This window comes from Mus caroli, unplaced genomic scaffold, assembly GCF_978045245.1.
Source record: "Mus caroli unplaced genomic scaffold, Mus_caroli_1 scaffold_14, whole genome shotgun sequence".
NCBI lineage: Eukaryota > Metazoa > Chordata > Mammalia > Rodentia > Muridae > Mus > Mus caroli.
The window spans coordinates 855,678-868,490 of NW_028227269.1; the positions used below are offsets into that span (position 1 = coordinate 855,678).

At 54.2% G+C, this 12,813-nt stretch overlaps 1 protein-coding gene across 2 annotated transcripts in view; it reads left to right on the plus strand.

The window, feature by feature from the left end:
* Positions 1-9,190: 9,190 nt before the first annotated feature.
* Positions 9,191-12,813, plus strand: part of Dnmt3a (DNA methyltransferase 3 alpha) — a 105,436-nt gene continuing 101,813 nt past the window's right edge. Inside the window, exon 1 of one of the 2 annotated variants that reach the window (XM_029484347.2) lies at positions 9,191-9,260. The gene's annotated coding sequence lies outside the window, so the exon portion shown is untranslated. Of the gene's footprint in view, positions 9,261-9,684; positions 9,779-12,813 lie in introns of those variants that run through there. The other variant, XM_029484345.2, reaches the window with a different exon arrangement.

The window sequence follows — 12,813 nt, forward strand, 5'->3', positions numbered from 1 at the left end:
TGTTGCTGCTGTCCATCATCTGGCCACCTACTTTCCATCAGCAGTAGAGGTTGTCCCAGTAATGGGTCCTCAGACTAGGGCAGCTCCCAGGCCACCTTCCAGTTCCCAAGCCGTCTAGTCCTGACTATCAAGACATCTATCAACTCGTCCCAAGACCCCATATTTCCCATGGAACTCCCTGGTTTGTTTCCCACCTCCAGCCCTGTCTGACACTACTTGATGGTTATGGATACTGGTTCCACATACTCTGCCTCAAAGTCATCACCAGAGTCTGTGCTTCTCTGACCTCAGATTTCTACCCCGAGGAACTGTCAACAATGGAGAGCAGTGAAAAGCTGACAACAGTTTGAGCTGGTGCATCTGCCCAGGGCTGCTTACTCATCAGCAAGAAGAGAGGAGCTATTGGCATACCACAGTCTGATGAATATGGAGACAATTTCACAGAGAGAAAAAAGCCAAGCTTACTAATTTATATACTGCCCAACTCTGGAGACCTACACAGCAGCACTAAAAGGACAAATTAGGAGACATGGAACATCTAGCAGTTGCCCATGTTAGGAGTGGCAGAGATGGAGATGTTCATTTCAACATCATGGTCTTGGTTGAGTTCTACACTAGATGGTCTGAGATAGAATCACAGAGGAGCCCAGGCTGTGCGACATAGGATCTGTGTTTATCCTTCCTTCCTTCCTTCCTTCCTTCCTTCCTTCCTTCCTTCCTTCCTTCCTTCCTTCCTTCCTTCCTTCTCTCCCTCCCTCCCTCCCTCCCTCCCTCCCTCCCTCCCTTCCCTCCCTCCCTCCCTCCCTCCCTCCCTCCTTCCTTCCTTTCTTCCTCCCTCCCTCCCTCCCTTCCCTCCCTCCCTCCCTCCCTCCTTCCCTCCCTCCCTCCCTTCCTTTCTTCCTTCCTTCCTTCCTTCCTTCCTTCCTTCCTTCCTTCCTTCTCTCCCTCCCTCCCTCCCTCCCTCCCTCCCTCCCTTCCCTCCCTCCCTCCCTCCCTCCCTCCCTCCCTCCCTCCCTCCCTCCCCCTCTCTCTTTTTTCTTTCTTTTTTTTCTTTCTTTGTGTGTGTGTGTGTGTGTTTGGTTTGGTTTGGTTTTTTTGAGACAGGGTTTCTCTGTGTAGCCTTAGATGTCCTAGAACTCACTCTGTAGATCAGGCTGGCCTGGAACACAGGGATCCGCCTGCCTCTGCCTCCCAAGTGCTGGGATTAAATGTGTGCACCACTATTGCCCACCTGTGTAGCATTTTTTTTTTTTTTTACAATGGCGTGTAAATCTAAAATAATCTCAAGAGAAAAAAAAGGTTAGGGCTATTTATAGTGAGCAGGGGCACAGTTTAGGCAGCATCCAGGGCTATATAGTAAAACCTCTATAAAGCAATAGTAAAGGCTTTGTCTATTAAAATAATAAGTAAATAATAAAAAGGAGACAGAAGCAAGTAGATCTCTGTACATTCAAGGCCAGCTTGGTCTACATATTGACTTCCAGGACAGCCAGGGCCATGTAGTGAGATTCTGTCTCATATAAAGAAACAAGCAAACTAAAGGCTTGGGTTGCATAGAGTTCAATTTACAACTTAGGGGACATCGACTCATAAAACAATGTGGAAAAAGGATAAAAGAATCCAGTGTGGCATGCTGCCTGCAGAACCAGCTTTTGGGAGGCTGTGGTGAGAAGGTCAAGGCTACCCCCCACTTATATACATTCTGCTTCAACATTAAAAAACAAAACCAAAAACATAGAATAAAAATGAATGTGAAGCCGGGCGTGGTGGCGCACGCCTTTAATCCCAGCACTCGGGAGGCAGAGGCAGGCGGATTTCTGAGTTCGAGGCCAGCCTGGTCTACAAAGTGAGTGCCAGGACAGCCAGAGCTACACAGAGAAACCCTGTCTCGAAAAACCAAAAAAAAAAAAAAAAAAAAAAAAAAAAAAAAAAAAAAAAAAGAATGTGAATGAGAAAAACCAACATTGCTCCTGTCCCACTTGACTGTTAGTATCTAAAGCAGACAGGACCACAGCTTTCCTATCGTAAGGTGGCACTCCCAGAAGCAACTTGAGGGAAGCTTGCCTTGCTCCCCTGCCCCAGCTGCTCAGCCCACATGGAATGAGGTGGAGTCCTGTGAGTTCTAGGTCCTTCCTTCTACCCTCAGAGGAGCTGTGAGAAGGAACAGGAAACTCAAAAAAAGGAAGGAAGGGTGGGACTAAGGAAGGTCTCCAAGATTGGGTGTCCAAGCCGAGGGACAGAGTGACCACAGAAAGGAAGTCAAGAAGACTGACCTCTGTCCTGTGGCCATGTCCTGCTCTGCCTTCTCCTTGATGTTCCCTGAACCCCAAGGCTATAGTATATGTGAGTGTTGTATGTATGTTGTGTGTATATTGTGGTGTGTATGTGTGTGTGTGTGTGTGTAGGTCACCTCAGGGAGAGGGCTCTGCTCTAGGTGGAGTTTAAACATACATGCCAAGAGCATCTTCCCCAGCCCTCTGGCAGGATGCTAGGCACAGACACAAAGGTGCAGGGGTCACTGTAAGGGACTGGGGTGTAGTTCCATGGTAGAGGCTTGCTTAACCTACTTAAGACCTGAGTTCATCCCTAACACCAGGAAAGATGTTTTGTTGTTTTACACCAGCCAGGCAGGGGACCCAGAACAGTTGCTAGTTCAGAACTGTAATTTTGTTACTGTTATGAATCATGATGTAAATATCTGATATGCAGTATATCTGATATTTGACCCTCAAAGAGGTCGTGACCCACAGGTTGAGAACCACTGACATCCCTAGTTAGTGACTAACTGATCATTCTTGATTTCTGAATGTCAACAGACCTTGAGCATATAAAAAGTCTAGCATTTTTTGTAATGTTAAAAATGCAAAATAAAATGGGCACCTACTTCAGGGAGAAAGTGCCCCCCAGTCTGTTAGCATATTAAATCCAGGAGCCTTGAATCCTATATGTTCCTGGTGGGAAGGCAAAATGATGTAACTTCTTACAATTTTGAAGACCTTTTCTTGGAGCAATCTTTAACTTATAAAGGAATTTGCGGTGGAAAGCTCTCTCCTGGCTCAGAACCATTGTGAATAAGTGCTCAGTCCCCTGACATTTTAGTGTATATAACTCACGGATTGTACATTTTCTTTCGTAGGTCTAATACAACCATCAAAATTAGAAAAGTAACATTGGAGCCGGGCGTGGTGGCGCACGCCTTTAATCCCAGCACTTGGGAGGCAGAGGCAGGTGGATTTCTGAGTTGAGGCCAGCCTGGTCTACAAAGAGTGTTTCAGGAAAGCCAGGGCTATACAGAGAAACCCTGTCTTGAAAAACCAAAAAAAAAAAAAAAGTAACATTGAATAATTACTACCACCCTATTAAGATTCATCGGATTGCTCTAACAGTGTTTGTTTGTTTATATTTTTATGTTGAGACAGGAGATCACTCTGTAGCCCTGGCTGTATTGGAACTCATTATGTAGAACAGGTTGGCCTTGAACTCAGAGATCCTGAGTGCTGAGATTAAAGGTGTGCACCACCATGCCCAGTTATTATTACCATTTAGTATGTGTGTGAGAGTGGGTCCATACATACCACAGTGCACACAGGGAGAGAGGACAAATTTTGAGAGTTGATTCTCTCTTTCTACCGTGGGTTCTGGGAATCAAATTCAGTCCATCAAATTTGTGTGGCAAATGGTTTTTACCTGCTAAGCCATCTTGCAGGCCCTTATTTATTTTGAGACAGGGTCTCATTCTGTCGCCCAGGCTAGCTGCAACTTTGTGAAGATACTTCTGCCTCAGGCTCTCCAGCCTTGGGGTTACAGGGGTAAGGCACTGTTCTGTAACACAAAGATCTAAAACAAACTTCACACTTTTGTGCCTGGTCTCCTTCAGTAATGTAGAATTTTTTTTTTTCTTTTTCCCTTCTTTCTTCTTTTTCAAGACAGGGTTTCTCTGTGTAGACCTGGAACTCAATCTGTAGACCAGACTGGTCTTAGACTCTCAGAGCTCCTCCTGCCTCCTCCTCCTGAGTGCTGGGATTAGTGTGTGTCACCACAGCCTGCTTTTTCCTCTGTATTGCTCGTAATCAAAACAAAGGCTGCCTACAAGCTCGGCAAGCACTCTGCCATCAAGCTACATGCTTAGTCAGTCCTCAGTCCTTCTTTGACTTCCATGATCCCCACTTTCTTGAAAACCTCGAGACTGTTGGTTAATTTGTAGGATAATATTCATTTAGGGTTTGTCTGATGTCTTCTAAAGATCTGATTCAGGGCATGAAATAGTAGCACACATCTGTAACCTCAGCACTTTTGGGGTAGAGGCAGCAAGATCAGAAATTTAAGGTTAGCCTCAGCGGTATAGTGAGTTCAAGGACAGCCTGGACTACAAGAAACAATGTTTTGTCTTCTCCTTAGCTTGTTAGGTATAGAGCCATTGGGTTGGAATAATTTTGCTTAGGTGACACTAAAAAGGAAACAAGAGTGTAGCTCAGACTCTGAGGCTCTGGGTTAGAGTGTAGCTCAGACTCTGAGGCTCTGGGTTAGAGTGTAGCTCAGACTCTGAGGCTCTGGGTTAGAGTGTAGCTCAGACTCTGAGGCTCTGGGTTAGAGTGTAGCTCAGACTCTGAGGCTCTGGGTTAGAGTGTAGCTCAGACTCTGAGGCTCTGGGTTAGAGTGTAGCTCAGACTCTGAGGCTCTGGGTTAGAGTGTAGCTCAGACTCTGAGGCTCTGGGTTAGAGTGTAGCTCAGACTCTGAGGCTCTGGGTTAGTGACTAAAAGACCTGGAGGTTTGTGTGCTGCAGACATCAGGAGCTTTCAGGAAGTTCTACTGGGATCCAGAGCCAGGGGAGTTCAAACCCAAGCTGGGTTTGCCTTTGAAGGCTGGGTGGAGTTTGTTTACAGTAGGATCAGGTGGTACATGCTTGTAATCCCAATACTGAGGGGGTAGAGGCAGGATACTTGCCTCAGCTACAGAGTGGCCCTGTTTCAAATCCCATCCAAAACAAAACAAAACTGTAGGGGGAACGATGACCAAGTAGTAGGAAGGAAGGAGCTGTGCATGATGTCAGGTCAAGGGTGAATTCCCACCCTGGAGCTGCATTTGAACTCTGGATTTACCTGTCCCCAAGTCCCCATCCTTGAGCTTCCTGGGTCCTATGTTTAATTTGTCTGTGATGTTATCTCTTGCAACAGAGAGTTGGGACCAGCACAGCAACCCTCCCTGGAAGGCAATGGAAGCTTGACCATTTGCTGCAGATGATGAGCCAATATCCACAGTGACTGAAGATGCCCTTCTCTTGGCTGGTGTGACTTGAGGACAATTGGAATGGTGGTGAGTTGCTGGGGTTGAGGTGGGGTGACCTCACCAAGTAGGGAGACTAGTGAGTGTGGTGTGGAGGTCAGGAGGGTGAGCAAGGAGGCATAGGGCATTTGAGGAGCTGACAGCAAGGACAGACACAGGGTTGTGGGTGTGGGTGTGCTGGGATAGCCCTACTGCCCTCTCAGAATCAGCAGATGAGGGTTGTTTTCAGCTAAGGGCCCGTGTAGACAATGTCAGGGGATCATGCTGCCAGTGAGAGGATCCAAAAAGTCCCCATAGTGACTTTTGTGGCTAATAATTTCAGAGACAGACAGACAGACAGACAGACAGACAGACAGACAGACAGGGTTTCAGTTAGCTCAGGCTGGTCTCAAACTTGTGATGACTTTGAACGTATGATCCTCCTTCTTCTATCTGTTACTTGCTTGAATTACAGGTGTGTGCTGCACCAGTTTCCTGCTCTGGCGCCCGCTAGGTAAGCACTCTACCGACTACATTACATTCTCAGCCTAACATGTCTGGTCTTTGCATGTGGTCCCAGATTTTGTAGTTAAATAGAGCTGTATGTCTGGTTTTATCCTTCAAGGGACATGCCCATCGACAGGTGACATCCTCTGGTGCTTCCCCTTAGATGGTGGCTCTTTCTGTAGGTCAGAGGCCCTGGATACCCACGGGCACAGCAAACCCACAAAGGATCCATGGCACTTAACAGTGACTTCACACTATTTTATTGGAGTCAAATGCACATAACACAAATGTCACTATTTTATCTGTATTAGCTCATACCCCACCAACCTATTTCTAGAAAGCGTTCATTTTCAGGATGATGCTCTAGCAGGTAAACACTCTGCCATGCTCCCACCCAGACCCAGGTAGCTAAGATTCTATTTTGTGTCACAGATTTGACTACTCTAGGCACCTCATGTAAATAGAACCATGGAACCTTGGTGTCTGGGACTGGTTTACTATACTCGGTGTGATGCCCTCAAGGTTCATCCGTGTTGCTTCCCTTTCAAGCCTCTCTCTGTACTATGCCACTGCATATATGGTAAGATGTTATGGTTATCCATTCATCTGTTGGTAGGTGGACATTCAGGTTGCTCCCATTTGTGGCTACTGCAAATAGTTAGAAATGTTGTTGCACAAACTCTACAAGCCCCCTCTTTTTACCCTGTTTGTGTGAGACAGAGTCTGCATATGTAGCTCCAGCTACCCCAAACCTCACCATGTAGACCAGGCCACCCTCCTGCCTCTCCTCCCGAGAACTGGGATTACAGACGTGTGCCTCCACACCCAGCTTGCTTTCTGTCCTTTTAGATATATACCTAACGCTGAGATTTCAGAGATACATGGTGATACTGCATTTGGCTTTTGGAAGAGTCACCAAACCACCCTAGAACTTGGTGGTTTTAAGCCACTGAGATATGGCACTGAGATATGGGAGTAGGTACCATGGGGATAACTTTCTCTATTGGAATGGATGCCGCATCCTCTGTCCAAAATGTCTAGGACCAAAGTAGGGGGTGTAGAAGCCTGTGCTCACTGCTTCCCTTTTTTTGTGACAAAATATGTCACAAGACCAGTCTGAGTGGGGAAAGACATCCTTGGGCTCACAGTTCCTGAGGGTTTAGTCCCGGGCCATGCTCCCGGGGCCAGCTGTGAGGCAGAACACTATGGTGGCAGGTGCAGATGGTGGGGGTGGGGGCTGGAGGAGCAGCCAGGAAGCAGGGCAAGGGACAGAGAGAGGCAAGGGATATCCCCCAAGAAAAGGTACTCAGTGGCCTAGGTCACCCAGCCAGGCCCCACTTCCCCCAGCTTCCAGAACCTCTCAAAACAGCACCACCACAATGGGTGCGGTGGCACACGCCTTTGGTCCCAGCGCTGGGAGGCAGAGACAGATGGATCTCTATGAGTTTGAAACCAGCCTAGTCTCAAGATGAGTTTCAGGACAGCCAAGGCTACATAACAGAGACTCTGTCTCAAAAATAACCCAACAATAATAACAAAACCAAACCCCACAAAACAACAACAAAAGCTCACCACCTGCAGAGGGCCAGCCCTTTAGTGTGTGAGCCTGTCTGGAGGGATGCTTCGTATTCCAACTGTGACAGAGCCTGAAGGTCAAGCCTGTCTCAGCAGCACCCAGCACTGATGTGCTTCCTCGCTGGACCAAAGACGCAGTGTTGGTGTCTCGAGCCAATGGTGACGCCCTGCAACTGCTACACACTGGTCCCACCTCTCCTGACAGTTGCTGTGGGACTGGTTACACAAGCATCACAGACATCACATGCTGTCATGCCCCCCCCCCCACTTCTTCCCACTGTAATATGCTGACCTGAGTCAAATGAACCTGGACTTAACTCTTGCTCTGCCACTTCCCAACTCAGGGTTAAGCCTGGACGGCTTTTAAAAATTGTGCATAAGCATGTTTTTCTTGCTCCTGTGTCTGTGTACCATATCCCTGCCACATCCCCTGGATCTGAAGTTAATAGTCAGTTGTGAACTGGCATGTGGGTGCTGAGAACTAAACCCAGGTCCTCTGGAATAGCAGCCAGTGCTTTGGACTGCTGAGCCAGTCTCTCCAGCCTCATGGTGAGCTTTTTGTTTGTGGTGTTAAATCCTGAACCCAAGACTTGGAGGTTACCAGGCAAATGCTCTCCCACCAAGTTCCATCCCCAGTCCAAGCATGGGTTTCTTCACTGAAAAGTAGGAACAGTACAAGTCACTCGACAGATGGAAGTGTTTGGTGGCTGGTGGCTACTCTTTAGAGGTAGTGCCATATAACTCTTGAAGTCGAGGCCTTTCTCTAAAATGGTCTTGTCCTTAGTCAAGCTGGGAGCATCATTTGGAGGGCTATGGATTTGGATACAGGAAGCCTGCAGTTCATACAGTCATTCAACCAACATTTATGAGGATGTAGCATGTACAGGTGCTGAGCTGTACTGAAGGCAAACGGTGTCCTTGTCCTCACAGGGCATGACGAGTCCTAAGAACTGGCCAGGTGAAAGACTATGGGTGGCAGAAATGAACACCAGTAGTGGAGGGTGGGGGTGCGATATTGAGTGATATTAGGAAAGGTCAGGACAGTTGCTTCGGGGTAGGGAAGACTGAACTGTAAATGTGCCCTGCAAATATGAAAGGGTGGTTCTGTATTTCAACGAATTAGGCAACTGTCCCTTTGACCCTCAATGAAGTGAAGTGTTCTAGGTGGGGCGTTTCTATGGGAACCTGCTTCAGCATTGAGGGTCTGCAAATAAGTGTGCCTTGGACGTGGGAGATGCAACTCAGGACACGGGGGCACTGAAGGGCTGGATGGATGGTGCTGTCCAGTGGCAGGAGGGAGGAGCCTGACAAGGAGGCTGGGAGTCAGGGGATTCAGTGCCAAGCTCCAGTGATGGTAGCTGGAGAGGTGAGCACTACAGACCCGGAGCCCTGAGAGCACCCCCACACCGAGGGAGCCAGGTCTAGTGCCTGTCTGCAGAGAATCTTGCAGCTGGAAGAGGCAGGCCTTCAATGTCATTTAGTTCAACCTTCCACCTCTTCAGATCTTTCCAGAGCCCACCTGAGGGCATCCAACTCTTTTTGGACACCTCAAGGTACGGGAAGCTTACTGCCTTCTAGGGAGCCCACTCAGTGGCGGTGCTCGAGCCTCTAGGATGGCCTCGAGGCGCCAGGCGCTCCGACCTTGGCCGTGTGCAGCCGTCTGGCCACCGCGGCACCTGGCTGTGGGTGGCGACGCGGCTGGGCAGGCGCTGCTGTCCCCAGCCCCAGTGCTGAGGCGCGCAAAGCGCAGTGGGCTCTGGTGGAGGTCGGGAGAACTGCAGGGCGAAGGCCGCCGGGGGCTCCGCGGGCAGCAGGGGGGTGGGGGGGAGGCACTTGACACCGGCCCGGGAGAGGAGGGGCAGCTGTCCCTACGACCAGTGCTGGATGCGGGGACCCAGCGCAGAAGCCGCGCCAGGTAGAGGGGAGCTGCAAGGTGGGGAGGTTGCGGCCGGGGGACCACCCGAGGGGCACAGTGCGGCCGGGATCGCGGCTCCGGCAGGGTGCCCGGCCCGGAGCGCTGCAGTCGGGGCGCGGCGGGGTCCCGAACCCGCTCCTCCCGCCGGGGGCGCTAGGACCGTCCGCGGCTCGGGTCGCTCCCGCCGCGGCGCCCCGGGGCCCCGGGTGTTGCCTCCCGGGCGGCTCCGCAGCGCCGGGGCCAGAGCCAGCGCGGCCACGGGGGGCGAGCGGCGGGCGGAGGCCTGGGCGGCGGGCGGCCGGAGGGAGGGAAGGAGGAAGGCGGAGAGAAGAGGCGGGCGGGGGGGACCCGGCGGAGGAGGCGGAGAGAGGGAGCGCGACAGCGACGGAGGGAGGGAGCGCGGCAGGCAGCGGGCGGGCCGGGAGGCGGCGCGGGCGGCGGCGCGAGCAGAGGACGAGCCGGGACGCGGCGCCGCGGCAGCAGGGCGAGCCGGGCCGCCCGACCCGCCGGGCCACACGGTAACCAGCACGGCCTGCGGCCCGGGGGCTGAGAGGGCGGGCGGGCGGGAGGGCACAGCAAGGCGGTGGGGAGCGCGGCTCGGACCCCGCAACTCGGCGCGCGGTGCTGAGAGCGCGGACGGCCCGGGCCGAGGGTTTGTTTATGTCCCCGCCGCTCGCCCGCCGCTCCTCTTCTGCGCGCCGCCTCCGCCGCAGACGCCCCTCGGCGCCCCCGCCCGGCCCGGGCTCAAGTTCAAGTCCGTACAATGCCGCGGGGGGCCTCCGCCGGCCTGCGCGCCGCCCGACGCGCGCTGCCGCAGGGCCCCGCCGCCTCCGCCTTCCGGGCTCTGCCCCCGCCCGGGGGCCCGGCCGGGGCCTGCGGCCGTGCGCTGCGGAGTGCGGACGGGACCGGGAATCGGGCGGCGGGAGGGGAGAGGAGGGGGAGGGGGCGCGGGCGGCCGGGGAGCGCCGTGGCCACGGCAGAAAATGGCAGCCTGGCACGACCCGGGCCCCGCGCCCGCCCCGCCCCTCCCCCGGGCCTGCAGGCTCCGCGCGGTGGGGGGGGACCCTGGAGGCCCCCGGCAGGGCCCAGGGGCGGCCGGGGCCCGCGCCGGGGAGCGCGGCGTCGGGATCTTCCCGCGGCCACCTGTGGCTTGGGGGTGCGGGGCGCCGGCGGGCCTGGGAGGGGCGCGCGCGTGGGGAGCGTGCCCGCTCGGGGGCGCACGCTCCCGCGGAGGCCAGGCGGAACGGCGTGGAGGGGGGGCGTCGCGCCCGGCTCCTCCCTGCCCCCGCTGCGGGCCGTGGGAGCGGGGTGGTGGTGGTGGCGGCGCCGCAGTGTGGGGGCGGGGCGGGAGTGGGCGAGGATCCCCGGGCCGGGCCGCGGAGGACTAGGAGGTGCGGGGGCGGGAGCAGCAAGGCTGGAAACGACTCCGGTGGGGATGCCGGGGTCGCCCCCTGAGGCAGACTCCCCCTGCACACACTCACACGCACCCCCGCCGGGCCGGTGTAGACGTGTCCTTGAAAGCTTCGCATCTGCACAGTGAAGGACGAGGCCTCGCCGAGGCTGCGGATCGGGGGTCTCAGTCCCCATGTTGCCAACACCTCAGGAGACACCCGAGCCTCCGAGCGGCTCCGGCCGCGGTCCGTGTCCTGCCCTCACCCGGACTCCCCACTCCACGCCGTCTTGCCCTCCCTCGTTGGCGCGGACCGAGCTGGCGTGCGTCCAGGGCCCGCCCCCAGCCTCCCCCAACCCCTCTTCGCGGGGCCCGCAGCCCTATGGCTGCCAAACTTCATTTTGCTTTCCTGGAGCCTGCGTTCTTGGGGGCACCCTCTCCCTTCGCTCCCCACTCAGTAGTTGCTCTCCCCCTGTCTCTGCATCCCCTCCTCTCCTCTTTTCCTGCAAGACCAGCTGAGTAGGTGTGGACACCCTGGGTGGGAGAAGGCTCCCACTGGGTCTCAGAGCTCCCTTCTCGGGCTCCCAGGGGGAGCCTTCTGTGGCTGCACCTTGACCTAAGATGGCGTCTTGCACCCAGCTGGGCAGTTCTGGCCTACGTAGGGCTGGGGAGGAAGGGCGGGCTAGGGACTGCATAACTGCCCCCTCTCAAACCAGAGGGGACAGGAGCCTTCGGGGAGGAGTATCTTCGGCCGAGTGACCCAGCTTGCCCCTCACTGCAGTGCCCAGAGACTGCCATCAGCATCCCCGGGGACAGTTCAGTCTTCATGTTTCACCCTGAGCTGCCAGCAGCTGAACCTCCTCCTGGGCAGGCTGTGCAGGGATTCTGGGATCAGGTGCTGCTCCACTGTGCCTCCTCCCTCCCAGGCAGATGTGACAGCTGCAGCCTGGGGAGCTATTCTTGCGTTGCAGGGGTGTTAGGACTGACCTGTGGGATTTGGAAAGCCCAGCAGCCTGGCAGACCCTCTTTGGGCTATCCTCTGTGCAGACAGGGGCCATTTGCAGGTAGTTAGAGCAGTCACTTGCTTTTGGATAGTTGGGTTGTGTAAGTTCCTGTGGGCTTTGGGGGCAAGCTGACTTGTCCCCTCTGCCTCTGGGGTCCATTAAGGCCCTGGTGGAGCTGTTGTTGACAGGTAATTCTGTCGAAGAGTGATGGGTGTGTGTGTCCAGGTAGGGGCCCCAAGCCAACTTATGTCATAGGTCTGGCACCTGCCTCCCCCTTCCCTGTGGCCTCCTTCTCTAGGCCCTGCTGCCTCTCAGAGCCCCCCTCCTGGTGCTTTATCTTTGCACCCCTCCCCCATCAGATCTGCAGCTCCTGATTCGTGCGCGCTCCTGGTGGCCCAAACTTTTTCTTGTTACTTGGCCCAGGCTCTCTGGTGTTCGCCAGGAGCCTAATCTGAGGAAAGGTGCATTCCCTTTAGACTCAAGGTCTGCTTTCCACAGTGGAGGAGCCCAAGAGAGGCCGCAATGGCCATTTGTCAGGGTGTCTGCAGGCAGGATTCCTCTGTGGGGTGGGATGCAGCTTGCAGGCCCATTCCAACTTTGAAATTCTATGGCTCTGATTTTCCTGGTGGAATTTCAGACCCAGAATAGGGCTAGAGTGGTCTGTTTTCCCTCCACGGTAGTGGTCATGGAGAAGGTCGGGGCTGCCAGGGGTGGGCTTTGGCAGAGAGGGGAGGGATGAGGGATGTTGATCTGTCAGGTCTGACTGCAGAGGGTGGAAGCCACAGCTTCCCTGCAGCCTCTCCACTTGGTGCTCTCCTGAATGTACTGCGTGGAAATGTGTGTGTGGGTAACTTGCAAGGGTTGTCCCCAGTCCAAGCTGTTGTATGTCCCTGGGTCCCTAAAGGTAGTTCACCATCAGTTCCATTCCGGGTCCCCCATTCTTTCCCACAAGCCAGCCACGGGCAAGATGAGTTGAAGGATCCTTGTCCAGCCTCTCTTGGTGGGAGGAACTGAAGGTGATCTGCCTTCTTCTGGTTGTTCCGTTCATTCGACATTAGTGGTGCCCATGAGGAAGGCTGCTAGACAGGCTCCCTACTCTCTCCCAGGATGCGTTCTGTCCTAGCCCTTCAGTTGCTGGTTAGTCCAGTGGTTATTGCCT